This window comes from Heptranchias perlo, chromosome 11 (genome assembly GCF_035084215.1).
Source record: "Heptranchias perlo isolate sHepPer1 chromosome 11, sHepPer1.hap1, whole genome shotgun sequence".
NCBI lineage: Eukaryota > Metazoa > Chordata > Chondrichthyes > Hexanchiformes > Hexanchidae > Heptranchias > Heptranchias perlo.
The window spans coordinates 55999853-56018084 of NC_090335.1; the positions used below are offsets into that span (position 1 = coordinate 55999853).

The 18232-nt window shown below is 43.1% G+C and overlaps 1 protein-coding gene across 3 annotated transcripts in view; it reads right to left on the minus strand.

The window, feature by feature from the left end:
- LOC137327367 (NXPE family member 3-like) overlaps positions 1 to 18232 on the minus strand; it is a 40751-nt gene that overhangs the window by 20644 nt on the left and 1875 nt on the right. For 2 of the 3 annotated variants that reach the window (XR_010964437.1, XM_067993090.1), the window contains exons 3-4: positions 15184 to 15276; positions 566 to 742 (exon numbers count right to left, since the gene is read on the minus strand). The gene's annotated coding sequence lies outside the window, so the exon portion shown is untranslated. The remainder of the gene's footprint in view (positions 1 to 565; positions 743 to 15183; positions 15277 to 18232) is intronic. The other variant, XM_067993091.1, reaches the window with a different exon arrangement.

Genomic DNA, 18232 nt, shown 5'->3' on the forward strand with positions numbered 1-18232 from the left:
GCAGTTCCAAGACCTGGTTGGGACCATTCTGTCTGTAATGATACCGACCAATAGCATCTCTGAGCCTGCACCCTGTACCAGTGGGCATAGATGTCACGGTCTTGCCCAAGGGTGGCAATGAACCAGCACCTTAAGGTTCCCCCCTTCAAGGCCCGCACATGACAGAACTTCAGACGTGGGCCTAGTATCTCTTGACACTACATGAGAACGGCTACCAGAAGCTAGTCGCTCTGGGACAGCTGACTGACTGAAGTGAGTCACTTCAGGCTCCAAGGCAACCATCTTAGACACCCACTGCGCAACCTCACCTCACTCAGGAAGCACATCATAGAAGTTGTAGACTAGGACCCAGTAAGTAAGTTAGCTAGCACAAAGGGTAGGCACAGTTTTAAGAAGTAGTTGTAGATAGGGTGAATTGAATGTTTGGCAGCTTTGGGTAAATGCTGTCCTGCAAAGTAAACAAGGCTTAACCACAGAGTTTTTGCATCTTTTACAGCTAGGTAATGTCAGGGGAACTATAAGCTTTACTCTTATGAAGGAAACAGGCAGGAAAGTGTGAACTGACTTTATTTTGTGTGTCAGATAAGTTGTGTCCTCCTTTCTTTAGCTGCTGGCTGATCTGTTCCACAATCTCCCCTTCCTATGCAGCTTCCTTATACTGTGGAGATGGACGTCTTCATCACCCCTTCAGCTTCCGGATGCAGCAAGCCTTTCTTCATTGTGATGTTATGTAGTACACAAGCTTCAATAAAGAAAGAAATGAACTTGAATTTATACAGGATCATTCGCAACCTCAGGACATCCCAAAGCACTTTACAGCCAATGAAACCCGGGTTTAACGTCTCATCCGAAAGACACCACCTCCGATAGTGCAAGACTCCTTCCGGAGTGGGACTTGATCCCGCAACCTTCTGATTCCGAGGCAAGAGTGCTACCACTGAGCCAAGGCCAACACCTAAACTTGCATTGATATAGCACTGGTCACAGTCTCAGGATATCCCAAATTGCTTCATAGCTAATGAATTACTCTTAAAGTGTAGTCACCGTTGTAAGTTGGGGAAAAGCGGCATCCAATTTGTGCACAGCCAGGACACCAAGAGAAATGTCTTGCTCTTCTTTTGAAGTATTATTGGATCTTTTAAATCCACTTGAGGGCAGACAGGACATTGGTTTAACATCCCATCTGAAAGACAGCCCCTCTGCCAATGCAGCGCTTCCTTAGTACTGCACTGAAGTGACAGCCTAGATGATATGCTCATGTCTCGGGGGCGGGGCTTAAACCCAAAACCTTCTGTCTCAGAAGCAAGAGTGCTACCAGTGAGCCTAGGCTGAACACCAATACTGGGACTCTTGCTGGGTTGTATTGCAGGGCTCCACCAGATTTGTTAATTGCACCTAACACAAGACGTCAGAATTCTGATAAGCTGCTCTATCACACTTCTTGCACTGATATGAGCCTCATTATATCTGTGGTTCCTCTCAGTTTAAGAAGCCTTCCTGGAGTCATAAGCCATGAATGCAGGGGAAAGCCTTGAACACCAATCAACCACCCTAATACATGACTTTGAATCATCAGGGCTGGTATGGTAGATTGTCACATGATGAAAGCATCATCGCTACTTCTTGGGTAGTGGACATTTAAGTGCAGGATAAGGTGATTGGAATTGAACACTAGCACATTAATTCTGTTCATGAAACTGAAGGGGTTGTCATATGGGGCTTTGAGTGGCCCATGCATATTGCCAATTGCTCCATGAATCTGTGTGAACACTACCAGTCAGTAGGACACTGTCTCTGGCTTCATTGAGAGGGAAATAAAATGCACAGCCTGTCTAAAGAGAGCATCACTGTCCTTCTTTATGCAACGATGCGCTATTGCTTGACTTATGTGGCAAAGGTCACCAGATGTTGCCTGGAAGGATCCAGTGGCAAAAAAATTCAAGGCAGTGGCGACACTGACTGGTACAAACTATGCTGTTCCCCTGATGGGAGGTTTTCAACAGCAGTTGACATATCCACAATAGCCTATGGGGTGGCGGGGGGAGGTGGAGCACAGCTTTGAAGCACTGATGTGTAGAGAAATCTAACTAAGACCTTCTTCGTTTATAAACCTTGATGAGTGGGTACCTGAATGTAGGGAATAGACATCTTTTGTATGCCCTAATCTAAGAACCTCCAATCTAGTCTCTTCCATATCCTCCTCCTCTTCATAATATAGGAATACAGGGATTCGCATTGGGAAATCAGTGTCCCCAGCAAAAGGTGACTGAACAGGGCAGTAAAAGTCTTGACAGTCCTTTCAGAGCACCGAACAACTAAAACTGATATGCAGGCAAATTAGAACCAAGCTTTGGATGTAGCAAACAAAATGTCCTTCTCAATACAGTATCTGCCTTGGGCATATCGCTTTGCAGCTCATACTGCCACATATATAGAGACAGCAATAATTTGCATTGGGTTTGAGGGGAAAGTTGGGAAAAATAGAGTGGGGAGGGTTAGCCATGCCCACTTAACCCCATTTAAATGTTACAGGATGGCCTACCGGTGAGCATTAAAGAAAAATTACACTATTTCTACAGGATAATTCTGGTATAGTTTACTGTTGTACTTGAGGCTGTAACCATTACCACCTCATTTTACACAGTCTTGTGGCCCAAAATTGCACAAAAAGTCTAGTAAAATCAAAGGATGCAGTATGAATAAGGAGAGCAGTAAGGACACATCATGAGGTGTGAAGGGCAGTAAAGAGAGAATGCCATTAACAATTTGCAGAAAGATTTAGATCAGTAATGCATTCAGGCAGCAAATGAAATTTAATACAGCAAATGTAAAGTTGGGTTGTAAAGTGCAAAGTTTTCACTTTGGGCAAAAAAATTAAACAACATAGGGTGACTTCAAGAGAGATCTGGAAGCAACAACAGACATTTTCAATGTCAGGACAATGTGGAGAAGTAATTAAAAGAGCATTGGGACACATAGCCAGAATAGTGGAGTATAAAGAAAGGATGGATAAACTCACATTTATAAAGCCCCTTATCACGTCCTCAGAATGTCCAAAAGCACTGTACAACTGATGGAATTGTTTTGAAATGCAGTTTCTGTTCTTACATAGGCAAACACAGATTTCTACTACCCTTTGTGTGAAGAAATGCTTCTTGATTTTACACCTGAATAGCCTGGCTCTAATTTTATGATTATGGATCTGGATTCCCCCACCAGAGGAAATAATTTATCTTTATCTACCCTAACGAATCCTTTCATCATTTTAAACTCCTTGGTTGGATCACCCCTCAATCTTCCATACTCAAGGGAATACAAGATAAGTTTATGCAACCTGTCCTCGCAATTTAAGCTGCAGCGATATTCTGGTTAACACACTGCACCCTCTCCAAGGTCAATATATCCTTCCCGAGACGGGATGCCCAGAATGGAACGCAGTACTCCAGATGGGGTTTGACCAAGGTTCTATACAACTGAAGCATAACTTCCACCCCTTTGTATACCAGTCCCCTTTAGATGAAGACCAACATTCCATTAGCCTTTTAGATTACTTTTGTTCCTGTGCACGAGCTATTAGTGATTTGTGAACAGGCACACCCAAATCCCTTTGCTACTCCACAGCTCCTAGTTTCACACCATTAAGAAAATATTCTGGATGTGTCTTTCTCAGATCCCTCAATTCCCCACAATGAAGTCCATCTGCCTTAGTTTTGCCTCTAGTAAATATTACCGTCTTGGAGGTCCTGCTTTTTAATCTAACACATCACTTCAAGACCTCCATCCTGTTCTTCACTATGTAATTAGTATCAACATGAACCAAGCCTTCAGGCTGCTCAGCATTCCTTTCCAGATTCTCCTCCACCTGCACCATTATGGCCCTTATACTGGTACGTGGGATGCAACAGACCATTTGTGAGTTTCCTTTTTTGACATTATCACTTCTTTTACGCTAGGTAATCACTTGTTCGATAGAGCCATGACGTTGCCTGAGATTTACCTCCCTGTGTTGCTATTCTCAACAATCAAACAACTTCAGATCCCTAGGAATCCTCAATCCCTCCCTACAGATGGTCACCCATTTCTCCTTCCTCACTATTCCTCTCTAGTTATGGGATAACCACCTCCTGGAATGTACATTCCTAGAATCCTGTCTCCTTCCATACAGTACAAAGTTTCTCCAACTGAATCTCAAGCTTAATAACTTTAAGCTTGAGTGAATCCACCTGGAGACATTTCTTCCATTTGTGGTTTCCTAGACACTCTTATCTTCCAGAAACTTCCACAAAACACTAGCCTCGTCTGTCCAGCCATGTAATTATATAATCTCAGCAGGGGAACTAAATTTTTTTTTTGTAAAAGAGCGCCTCACTTTTTTCATGCAAATATTTGCTCTATTTCAATGCAGTACTCCACATGGGGTCTGACCAAGACACGGTACAACTGAAGCATCACTTCCTCACTTTTGTAATCCGACCCCTTGACATAAAGGCCAACATTCCATTAGCCTTATTGATTGATTTTTGTACCTGTCCAGTAGCTTTTAATGACGTGTGTATATGGACACCCAAATGGCTTTGTTCCTCCACAGTTCTTGGTTTCTCACCATTTAGAAAATACTCTGATGTGTCTTTCTTGGATCCAAAGTGGATAACCTCACACTTCCCCACATTAAACTCCATTTGCAAAAGCTTTACCCACTCAGTTAATCTGTCTGTATCCCTTTGTAACTTCCTGCTGCCAATTTAGTGTCATCTGCAAAATTGGACCATGTAGCGCCCGTTGTTTCAGCGCTACGCAGCCTCCTGAAGTGCCAAGATGGCATCTTGGCTGCGCACACACGTTTCCAGCGTGACGTGTGATGGACGCCATCTTGGAATAGGTATTAGCGCAGGCGCAAATATCGAACGCCGGCAGCATGTAAAACAAGGAGAAAATGGATACAATGCTGATTTAAAGTGATAAATCCCCAAATGGTGTCTAACGCTCAACTCAATGCACAGTCTTAACCACAACAGCAAAGGCTATGGGCCCCGTCAACATCCCGGCTGTAGTGCTGAAGACTTGTGCTCCAGAACCAGCTGCGCCTCTAGCCAAGCTGTTCCAGTACAGCTACAACACTGGCATCTACCCGACAATGTGGAAAATTGCCCAGGTATGTCCTGTCCACAAAAAGCAGGACAAATCCAATCCGGCCAATTACCGCCCCATCAGTCTACTCTCAATCATCAGCAAAGTGATGGAAGGTGTTGTCGACAGTGCTATCAAGCGGCACTTTCTCACCAATAACCTGCTCACAAATGCTCAGTTTGGGTTCCGCCAGGACCACTCGGCTCCAGAACTCATTACAGCCTTGGTCCAAACATGGACAAAAGAGCTGAATTCCAGAGGTGAGGTGAGAGTGACTGCCCTTGACATCAAGGCAGCATTTGACCAAATGTGGCACCAAGGAGCCCTAGTAAAATTGAAGTCAATGGGAATCAGGGGGAAAACTCTCCAGTGGCTGGAGTCATACCTAGCACAAAGGAAGATGGTAGTGGTTGTTGGAGGCCAATCATCTCAGCCCCAGGGCATTGCTGCAGGAGTTCCTCAGGGCAGTGTCCTCGGCCCAACCATCTTCAGCTGCTTCATCAATGACCTTCCCTCCATCATAAGGTCAGAAATGGGGATGTTCGCTGATGATTGCACAGTGTTCAGTTCCATTCACAACCTCTCAAATAATGAAGCAGTCCGAGCCCGCATGCTGCAAGACCTGGACAACATCCAGGCTTGGGCTCATTAGTGGCAAGTAACATTCGCGCCAGACAAGTGCCAGGCAATGACCATCTCCAATAAGAGAGTGTCTAACCACCTCCCCTTGACATTCAATGGCATTACCATCGCCGAATCCCCCACCATCAACATCCTGGGGGTCACCATTGACCAGAAACTTAACTGGACCAGCCACATAAATACTGTGGCTAGAAGAGCAGGTCAGAGGCTGGGTATTCTGTGGCGAGTGACTCACCTCCTGACTCCCCAAAGCCTTTCCACCATCTACAAGGCACAAGTCAGGAGTGTGATGGAATACTCTCCACTTGCCTGGATGAGTGCAGCTCCAACAACACGCAAGAAGCTTGACACCATCCAGGACAAAGCAGCCCGCTTGATTGGCACCCCATCCACCACCCTAAACATTCACTCCCTTCACCATCGGCGCACAGTGGCTGCAGTGTGTACCATCCACAGGATGCACTGCAGCAACTCGCCAAGGCTTCTTCGACAGCACCTCCCAAACCCGCGACCTCTACCACCTAGAAGGACAAGAACAGCAGTCACATGGGAACAACACCACCTGCACGTTCCCCTCCAAGTCACACACCATCCAGACTTGGAAATATATCGCCGTTCCTTCATCGTCGCTGGGTCAAAATCCTGGAACTCCCTTCCTAACAGCACTGTGGGAGTATCTTCACCACATGGACTGCAGCGGTTCAAGAAGGCAGCTCACCACCACCTTCTCAAGGTCAATTAGGGATGGGCAATAAATGCCAGCCTCGCCAGCGATGCCCACATCCCATGAACGAATTTTTAAAAAATCCATCTGATTATGTCTTAGATCGCCTGGAGGAGGCTCCACCCGTGCTATTTAAAGGGATCATGCAGGATTTACAGGTTAGTGGCTGTTTCTGGCTGCTGATGTATTTGTAACTGTTTTTGGAGGTGTCCTAGATTTGAATACTAGTACGCGGGGACATTGCCTAACATTTAGAGCCAGGACGTGCAGGAGTGAAGTTAGGAAATGCTTCTACACACAAAGGGTGGGAGACGTTTGGAATGCTCTTCTGCAAATGGCAGCTGATGCTAGCTCAATTGTGAATTCTAAATCTGAGATTGATAGATTTCTGTGAAACAAGGGTATTAAGGGATATGGGGCTGAGCTGGGTATATGGAGTTAGGTCACAGGTCCACCATGATCTCATTAAATGGCGGAACAGGCTCGAGGGCTAAAAGCCACTGCCACTTGCTGCCTCCTGTTATGCACCACCTTCTCCTGAATGATGTGCCTGTCATGGTTGAATAGCTGTCAGCGTGTGTGGCCTGGGAGTTGTGGGTGGGTGGCTTGCAACAGTGGCAATGTGCAAGGGTGAGAGGAAGCATCTGATTGGAAGAGATGGAAAGAGTTTGTTGGTGCGTGGGTGATGGGGGGTGTAATGCGTGGAGCGGTGGATGCAGCTAGTGATGCAGTTGGTAGGAAATGCCACTTGACCTCACTCACCTTGACCACTCGTGTCAAAGCATTGAACTTCTTCTTGCACTGCATCCATGTTCGTGGTGCCGTGCACCTGGCCTTGACTTCATCCCCCGCTGCCTTTTGAGCATATGTCTGGGGAGGGCCTACTGATGTGCTCCCCCCCCATTTTCAACCCATGTCGCAAGGTCAAAGATATTTGGGGGACTCAAAATGCAATTAGTGCGAGGCTAGGTGAGTTAGTGTATCAGGATAATTGGCAAAAGAACCAGGGGGAAGATGAGAATTTTTTTAAGCAATAAGCTGTTCTGATCTGGAATGCACTGCCTGAAAGGGTGATGGAAACAGATTCAATAGTGACTTTCATAAGGGAATTGGATACATACTTGAAGAAAGAAAACTGCAGGTCTATGGGGAAACAGCAGGGGAGTGAGACTAATTAGACAGCTCTTTCAAAGGGGCGGCAGAGTCACAATTGAACAAATGGCCACTTTCTGTGCTATATGATCCTATGAAAAAGTTAATCCTCTTCTCATCGTTGAGTTTTCTTATGCATGTTCTTAAGGTTATACATTAAAAATATACTGTGCAGCAACTGCCATGTGGATCAGGTTGCGCATAACTACAAAATGAAGTGGGGGCGAGGGTGCACACAGGCGAGCACAGGAGGGAGGGAGAGGGCGAGCGAGCAAGCAATTAAATTACTCTAGCAATGGCATTTCTGGTAGCCTCCTTATCTGATGTTGGTGCTCGATTGCCACCATCAACCAATATTTTCTCTTCGCTTGATATATCCAATGGATTTTGGACTTTGTTTGTAGCCAGAGTAACAAGCTGTTTACTTTTTGGTACTCTGCCGCTGGACGCAAGTTACTACAGGATTTCCATACTTCCCTCATTTTGTTTATCCTTCATCCTGCGTGTAATCTGCTGATTACAGTTACAGTCATATGCAATAAAAACAGAAAATACTGGAGAAGCTCAGCAAGTCAGATAGCATCTGTGGAGAAGTTCTGACAAAAGGTCTTCGACCTGAAACGTTAACTTTCTTTCTCCACAGATGCTGCCTGACTTGCTGAGCTTCTCCAGCATTTTCTGTTTTTATTTCAGATTTCCAGCATCCACAGTGATTTGCTATTGATACAGTCATGTGAAACTGTGTAGAAGATTGAGTTAAATCAATTGCAGTAGGTCAATTTAGAGCACAGTCTTTTAAAATTACTCACAAACAGCATGTTTGAAACCATTTGCCCTCTAAACTAATTCTGCTGTGGCCAACTTCACCCTAGGCTTGTCAGCAAAATTGAAGCACAAGGAATAAAAGGGGCAGTAGCAGCATGGTTACGAAATTGTTTCCTGTCACTTAGCCAGAGTAGTGGTGAACAGTTGTTTTTCGGACTGGAGGGAGGTATACAATGGTGTTCCCCAGGGGTCGGTACTAGGACCACTGCTTTTCTTGACATATATTAATGACTTGGACATAAGAACATAAGAAATAGGAGCAGGAGTAGGCCAATCGGCCCCTCGAGCCTGCTCCGCCATTCAATAAGATCATGGCTGATCTGATCCTAACCTCAAATCTAAATTAATGTCCAATTTCCTGCCCGCTCCCCGTAACCCCTAATTCCCTTTACTTCTAGGAAACTGTCTATTTCTGTTTTAAATTTATTTAATGATGTCGCTTCCACAGCTTCCTGGGGCAGCAAATTCCACAGACCTACTCCCCTCTGAGTGAAGAAGTTTCTCCTCATCTCAGTTTTGAAAGAGCAGCCCCTCATTCTAAGATTATGCCCCCTAGTTCTAGTTTCACCCATCCTTGGGAACATCCTTACCGCATCCACCCGATCAAGCCCCTTCACAATCTTATATGTTTCAATAAGATCACCTCTCATTCTTCTGAACTCCAATGAGTAGAGTCCCAATCTACTCAACCTCTCCTCATATGTCCAACCCCTCATCCCCGGGATTAACCGAGTGAACCTTCTTTGTTCTGCCTCGAGCGCAAGTATGTCTTTTCTTAAGTATGGACACCAAAACTGTATGCAGTATTCCAGGTGCGGTCTCACCAATACCTTATATAACTGCAGCAATACCTCCCTGTTTTTATATTCTATCCCCCTAGCAATAAAAGCCAACATTCCATTGGCCTTCTTGATCACCTGCAAACTAACTTTGATTTTCTTGCACTAGGACCCCCAGATCCCTTTGTACTGCAGTACTTTCCAATTGTACAGGGCACAATTTCAAAATTTACAGATGCCAAAAAACTTGGAAGTGTAGTGAACAGTGAGAAGGATAGTGATAGACTTCAAGGCGGCATAGACAGGCTGGTTGAATGGGTGGACACATAACAGATGAAATTTAACACAGAAGTGCGAAGTGATACATTTTGGCAGGAAGAACGAGGAGAGGCAATATAAACTAAATGGTAGAATTCTTAAAGGGGTACAGGAACAGAGAGACCCCGGGGGGGGGGGTTATTTTTGCACAAATCTTTAAAGGTGGCAGGACAGGTTAAGAAAGCGGTTAAAAAAGCTTATGGGATCTTGGGCTTTATAAAGAGGCAAAGAGTGCAAAAGCAACCTTTATAAAACACTGGGTCGGCCACAACTGGAGTATTGTGTCCAGTTCTGGGCACCGCACTTTAGGAAGGATGTGAAGGCCTTAGTGAGGGTGCAGAAAAGATTTACTAGAATGGTTCCAGGGATGAGGGACTTCAGTTACATGGATGGACTGGAGAAGCTGGGGTTGTTCTCCTTAGAGCAGAGAAGGTTAAGAGGAGATTTGATAGAGGTGTTCAAAATCATGAAGGGTTTAGATAGAGTAAATAGAGAAACTGTCCCCATTGGCGGAAGGGTCGAGAATCAGAGGACACAGATTTAAGGTGATTGGCAAAAGAACCAAAGGTGAAATGAGGAAAAACTTTTTTTTAAAAAAAACAGCCAGTGGTTATGATCTGGAACGCACTGCCTGAAAAGGGGGTGGAAGCAGATTCAATTGTGGTTTTCAAAAAGGAATTGGATAAATACTTGAAGGGAAAAAATTTGTAGGGCCACAGGGAAAAAGCAGGGGAATGGGACTAACTGGATTGCTGTTACAAAGAGCCAGCATTGGCTCAACGGGCTGAATGGCCTCCTTTGTGCTGTAATGATTCTATGATTTTTTTCTGAATAGCAAGTCCGCAGGTTACTGACAGTAATTAACCGTTTACTTCTACGCTGTCTGGCGTTGCGAACACAAATTATATCTAAGTAAATGCAGCAAGTGCTTAAATTTTTGATTTTCCAGCAAGAATTCAGTTCGCTCACTAAGGTGCTAAGTGTCAGCCGTGGCTCAGTGGTAGCACTCTTGCCTCAGTCAGTAAGTTGTGGATTCAAGTCCCATTCCAGAGACTTGAGCACACAATCTAGACCGATACTCCAGTGCAGTACTCAGATTGTGCTACACCGTCAGAAGTGCCGTCTTTCAGATGAGACGTTAAACGAGGCCCTGTCTGCCCCCTCAGGTGGATGTAAAACATCCTATGACACTATTCGAAGAACAGCGGGGCTGATCTTCCTGGTGTCCTGGCCAATATTTATCCCTCAACGCAAATCACTAACAGACAGATGATCGGGTCATCACTGTTGTTTGTGGGATCTTGCTGTGCACAAATTGGTTGCCAGGTTTCCTACATTACACCAGTGACTACACTTCAAAAGTACTGCATTAACTGTAAAGTGCTTTGGGATGTCCTAAGGTCATAAAAGGCACTTTATAAATGCAAGCCTTTCTTTCTACAAGGCATCAAATTAAATTACATATCTTTAAAAAGGTTAATCCCAGTTTAACAGTATCCACAAAGATCTTGGAGATTCAGTTCCTGTTTCTCATCGTTTCCACAGCTCATCATAGAGACCGATTCGGCCTTCGTCGCCAATGCAACAGTGGAATTTGGCCCTTTTGGGTGAACAATGGTTTCCTTTCATCTGACTGTAAACCCATTAAATGTGTGTTTGTTTTCCACCAAATAGTGTTCTTTCACCTTCAGTTGCCTTTCTCTATCTTTATTAGGAAGGTGAAGGGTTATTCCAGGGCAGCAAACTTTGACCAGTTATCACACAGAGTGTCTTGCTAATTTAGGCATTCAGGGGAAGGAAAATGTTGTGGGTACCACCAATATTACCAGAGGAAACCGCCATCACTTGCACACAAACTGCTAGACGTGAGACAGGGCAAGAGAAATATATAGATTTAGCAAATTAGAAGACCAGGGTGAGGAATCAGCAAGGCATACAGCACAGCTGTACTTTGTTCTGAAATTTCCTGCTTCCATATGATAATTACAAAGAGCAACTATCTGTTCAAAAAGGCATAGTAGTTCAAACAGCACATATAAGCATGGCCTGGGAGTGATTAGGCCTTGGCATTCAGTCTGTAATAACCCCATTTACCTTCTGTGAAAGCCCAATGGAACATGGCATTTGACCACGGGTTTTCAGCAATTAAATCGATCTAAATCTAGCTGCTGCTTCACCGGTAGCCTCCTTGCGTGATGTTGGTGCTCGATTGTCACCCTCAGCCAGGATTCTCTTCCCTTGATATATACAATGGATTTTGTCTGTAGCTAGGGTGTCTCGATTAATAACAAGCTGTTCCCTTTATGTATAATGCAAGTGGTATTAGTTACCATGGGATTTCCACAAGTTGCTAATTTTGTTTCATTCCTTCATCCTGCATGTTATTTCCTCATTACAGTTATAGAGTCATGTGAAATTGTATGTAGATGATATTGAGATTTAAATCAATTGCTTTTGGTCAATTTAGTGTCCTGTCTTTTAAAGTTACTTACAAACAGCACATTTGAAGCCATTTGCTTTCTAAACTGATTCTGCTGTGGCCAACTTTACCTCTTCTATTTAGCAAGTCCATAGGGTACTGACTAATTGACCCTTTACTGCTATAGACAGCGTCTGGCTTGGCAAACACAAACTGTACGTAAGGAAACGCAGCAAGTACTTCAACTTTTGATTTTCCAGCAAGAATTCAGTTCTATGTTATAAAGGTACTTAGTGTTGTTTTCCTGGAATTTTGACCCTTTTGGGTGAACAATGGTTTCCTTTTATCTGACCGTAAACCCATTAAATATGTGTTTGTTTTCCGCTCGATAGTGTCCTTGCACCTTCCGTTGCCTTTCTCTATCTTTGTTAAGGAGGTAAAGGGTCACACCAGGGCTGCAAATTTTGACCATTCATCGCACAGACTGCCTCGCTCATGGAGGGGGAGGAGTTATGGGTACCTCCAATATTACCAGAGGCGACCCCAATCACTCGCACACAAAGCATGAGAAGTGAAATAGGGACAGAGAAATATAAGATTTAGCAAAATTATAAGACCAGGATGAAGATGTAGCAAAGTGTTAAGTACAGTTGTTAGGGAAGCAGGAAATATCAGAACCATACGATAAATACAAAGAGTAGCAATCCATTCATGAAGGCATAATAGTTCACATAACAAATGCAGCCATGAACTGGGCAATGCCAAAGCACAAGGAGAGATGTGCACAGCGCATGACCTGCCAACAAGTGGACATGGAGGAATGTCAAAAACTTTGAAATTAGCCAAGGAAATGGGTTTGTGGCCAAGGATGGGAAATAAAGATTGGATTATGAGATAGAAAAAAAAGAGACAGAAAGGAAAAGTAAATTAAAAAAATTTTACATTTTAAATTTGACATTTTTAAAATCTCCAACAATTAACACCTGAAAGAATGAGACTCCACACTTTAATAGTTCATTTTCAGTGTCAGAGAGGATGATTGGCAGTAATTAACAATTATCACACCATTAAAAAGGGTACGTGCGCTTGAAATGACAAGACTTAACTTTGTGGCAAGTTTAATTCGTATCCACCGTGCAAATACAGCAACTTCACACCATTCATTGCATTTCAATGTTGAGCCAGACAGCAAAACGCTGTTTTCGCGAAGCTAACAGTGGAGCGGCACAACTCAGACAACAACTTTTGGGTATTGGCATTTAACTGCGCATCTGCTTGTCACCTGAAGTTGCTGTACCATTTACACACAAATAACGGCGAGCGCCATTCACCTAATCGTTATTTTGGCAGCAAATTCTGGCCCATTGAATTCACCCACTAATTTATACTTCCTTCTCAGTCCTTGCACTGATTATTTCTCAATCCTTCAATCTGATTGGTTAGGGAGGTACACATTTGGTTGCCCTGTTCACTCAGGTCCTGGATTCTGTGTTTCCCTCACTGTGCCATTACCAGCTTGCATTTTCAGCAGCTTGCCACACAAAAAATTTTAAAACCTAAACGTGCAAGGGCAATATTTGACAGCACTGTTAAGAGGAAATGGTGTCCAAGGTTGAATATGTGTAGCAATTACCAGCAAATTTAAAAAGGATGCAGCATACCTCTGCCAGAGTCACCACAAGACATAGGGATGACTTCAAAGCACAGGTTCAGTGTAATCTGGGAGACAAGGCAATGTTGCAACTGACGGGAACCTGTCACACTCACTATTTCCAAAGTGGCAAGGTCTCTGTGGTAATCGATATCTTAGATTCAACCATCGTTAAATAGAGAATAACTTCAGGAAAGGGTTTCTAGGACAAGTGGGTATATGTTAATCAGACAAAGGTGTTTGAAGAAGGATAGGAAACATCTGATGTGCATTTTTCCTTACATAGGGCCTCCAACAACTATTTGGAGGATTGGACTTATTGTCAGTCTTCTTTTAATGGCCAGGAGGAGCCTGAACAGTGCCCATTTACTGTGCTAGAACCCAGTAGTGGAGTAGTAGTTGAACCTTTGCTGGTATTCTGTTCAGTGATGTAAAATAGATTTTTTTTTAAAGTGTTAAATGAGACTTGTCACAGGTTAAAGCAGAAATAGCCAAGTTTCAATAAGACAAAGTAAAGTTGATTATGTAATTTTGCATGATATACAAGGGCTAGCAGCAGAAGCACAAACTATTGCTGACATAAAAAGACTGCTCTAAGTGACTGACAAGACCAGTGGTTTCACAGCCTATGGTATGGTCTCTTACAAAATGCTCATGTAGTGCAGTTAGCACAAATCATAGATTATACTGGGTAACACCATTTTCCTCAATATGTTATGAATTTGACTGTTAAGAAATTGGCATGCAGGAAGATCAGAAAGAATTGTACAATCTTGCACAAGTGGTTGCATTGCCCATAGATATCCTCCACAGTTCCTAGCTTCTTGCCATTTAGAAAATACTGATTTATCTTTCTTAGGTCCAAAGTGGATGACCTCATTTCCCCACACTGAACTCCATCTGCCACAGTTTGGCCCACTCACTTAATCGATCAATATCCCTTTGCAAGTTTCTGCTTCCATCGACACTATTTACTGTGTCACCCAACTTGGTGTCGTCAGTAAACTTGGATATATACTCTCTATTCCCTCATCTAAGTCATTTATAAACATAATGCAAAGCTGAGGCCCCAGTACAGATCCCTGGAGGAAACCATTAATCACATCCAGCCAATTGGAGTACACACTCATTATTCCTACTCTGTCTCCTACCTTCTAACCAATTCCCTTCCCATGTCGATGGATTTACTCCAATTCCATGTGCTCTCATTATTTGCGAGCAGTCTCTTGTGTGGAATCCCAGAGGGCTGTGGATGCTCAGTCGTTGAGTATATTCAAGATTGAGATCGATAGATTTTTGGACACTAAGGGAATCAAGGGATATGGGAATAGGGCGTGAAAGTGGAATTGAGGTTGAAGATCAGCCATAATCTTATTGAATGGCAGAGCAGGTTTGTGGGGTCCTATGGCCTACTCCTGCTCCTATTTCTTATGTTCTTATGACTGCCTTCTTGAAGTCCATATAAATAACATCCAGGCATTTCCTTATCTACCACCTTAATTACCTCCTCAAAAAAATTCAATTAGGTGCGTTAGACATGACTTACCCTTTACAAATCCATGCTGGCTTTCTCTGATCAGTTCATGTTTGTCTAAGTGTTCAGTCACTCTGTCCCTAATAATAGATGCTGGTATCTGAGCTGAAATCAACAGAAGAGCAAACTATTAAAAAAAAGTGACTGGACTGTAGCAGGATTTGCAGTCTCGTCTTGACAGGGAATCCTCCAACACTGCTAACATAAGGGTTACCGATAGAAGATATTATCTCAGGCTAAGATAGGTGGTGATTAAGTATAGTTATGATATTGATACTGACCAAATAAATAAGCTTTGATCACTAAATTTGTTCAGAAGAAACAAATAAGCATTTTACGACATACTGTGGTCTGGTGTGGTTGTCACTGGGTGAGAACTAGGATTATAGCCGAGAACTGGACTCAAGATCCCATATTATAAATGTAACTATTTCATATCCCTGACACCATGGCACAATTTGCATATTTGAGAATTGAAAATTGGGGCTAGAGCCTCTGCTATCTCCTCTCTGACTTCTTTCAACAGCCTAGGGTGCTTGCCATCAGGTCCTGCGACATCCACCCACAGCAGACTGGCTCCCCCAAAGGGTACAGGATTCTTCGGGATTCACATGTCCAAACCAAATCTCCATTATAGCTACTATATCTTACCCCCTCCTTAGTTATTGATATTTCTAACAATTTTGTTTTGAATGTTTTGTGCATTCATAAACATAACTCAATGCTGACTCGATTTTTTTTGCAACATTGACCCATTTTTCTTGGTTTAGAATATTCACATTCACAGTGCCGTTCGAAATCTCCCAATTTCTTATGTTCCCATTTGGCCAGCTGCCCCTGCATCCACCTTAAGTTCCCCTCATTTTTTTCAGAAAAATTTCCTTTTCTACAGTTATCAATTACTCTATATCCTACACACTATACCTACATTCTCACTCCCACATTCATTTTTAAAATTAATGCAAAATATTTAACATCTCCACCATACTGATTCTTCATTCTTTTCTATGCTCATATTAAACCTAACTGACTATGTTGTGATTGCTACTTCCCAATCGTTCCACTTTCAGTTATTTGCCCCATTTATTTCCCAGAAATGAATCAATCATTGCTTCTATCATTGTCAGACCAGAAACATACTAATCCACAGGAACGTAGGAACAGGAGTAGGCCATTCAGCCCCTCAAGCCTGTTCTGCCATTCAATTAGATCATGGCTGATCTGTACCTCAATTCCATTTACCAACCTTTGTTCAATATCCCTTGATACCCTTATACTTAACAAAAATCTATCACTCTCAGTCTTGAAAATTTCAACTGACCCAGAATTCACAGCCTTTGGGGGAAAGAATTCCATATTTCCACTCTCCTTTTTATGAAAAAGTGCTTCCTGATTTCACTCCTAAATGGCCTAGCTCTAATTTTAAGATATGCCCCCTTTTTCTTCCCCCCCCCCACCCCCTCTCGATTTCCCCACCAGAGGAAATAGTTTCTCTGTGCCTACCCTATCAAATCCCTTATCATTTTAAAAACTTGATTAGATCACCACCCCACCTTCTAAACTCAGGAGTGCAAAGCAAGTTTATGGAACCTATCCTCGTAATTTAACACTTCAACCCCTGTATTATTCTGGTGTATCTGCACTGTATCCCCTCCAAGGCCAATATATCTTTCCTGAGGTTCAGTGGCCAAAACTGAATGCAGTACTCCAGATGGGGTATGACCAACTAAAGTATCACTTCTTCACTTTTGTATTCCAATACATTCCAAAAATATCCCCCACTTTAACTTTATTCCAGTCTATTTTGGGATAGTTAAATTACCCAGTATTAATACTTTCTGTTACATAGGACATAGGAACAGGAGTAGGCCATTCAGCCCCTCGTGCCTGCTCCGCCATTTGATAAGATCATGGCTGATCTGTGATCTAACTCCATATACCTGCCTTTGGCCCATATCCCTGCCTTTGGCCCATATCCCTTACTACCTTTGGTTGCCAAAAAGCTTTCTATCTCAGATTTAAATTTAGCAATTGAGCTAGTATCAATTGCTGTTTGCGGAAGAGAGTTCCAAACTTCTACCACCCTTTGTGTGTAGAAATGTTTTCTAATCTCGCTCCTGAAAGGTCTGGCTCTAATTTTTAGACTGTGCCCCCTACTCCTAAAATCCCCAACCAGCGGAAATAGGGTGGATAGAGAGAAACTATCTGTTCCCCTTAATATCTTATAAACTTTGATCAGATCACCCCTTAACCTTTGAAACTCCAGAGAATACAACCCCAATTTGTGTAATCTCTCCTCGTAACTTAACCCTTGAAGTCCGGGTATCATTCTAGTAAACCTACGCTGCACTCCCTCCAAGGCCAATACGTCCTTCCGAAGGTGCGGTGCCCAGAACTGCTCACAGTACTCCAGGTGCAGTCTAACCAGTGTTTTGTATAGCTGCAGCATAACTTTTGCCCCCTTGTGCTCTCGTCCTCTAGATATAAAGGCCAGCATTCCATTAGCCTTCTTGATTATTTTCTGCACCTGTTCATGACACTTCAATGATCTATGTACCTGAACCCCGAAGTCCCTTTGGACATCCACTGTTTTTAAACTTTTTACCATTTAGAAAGTACCATGTTCTATCCTTTTTTGATACAAAGTGGATGACCTCACATTTGACTACATTGAATTCCATTTGCCACAGTTTTGCCCATTCACCTAATCTATCAATACCGCTTTGTAATTTTGTGTTTTCATCGACACTGCTTACAATGCCACCAATCTTTGTGTCATCAGCAAATTTAGATATGAGACTTTCTATGCCTTCATCTAAATCGTTAATAAATATTGTGAATAATTGAGGCCCCAAGACAGATCCCTGCGGGACTCCACTAGTCACATCCTGCCAATGTGAGTACCTTCCCATTATCCCTACTCTGTTGCCTTTCGCTCAGCCAACTTCCTAACCAAGTCCGTTCTTTTCCCTCGATTCCATGGGCTTCTATCTTAGCTAACAGTCTCTTATGTGGGACTTTATCAAATGCCTTCTGGAAGTCCATATAAATAACATCCATT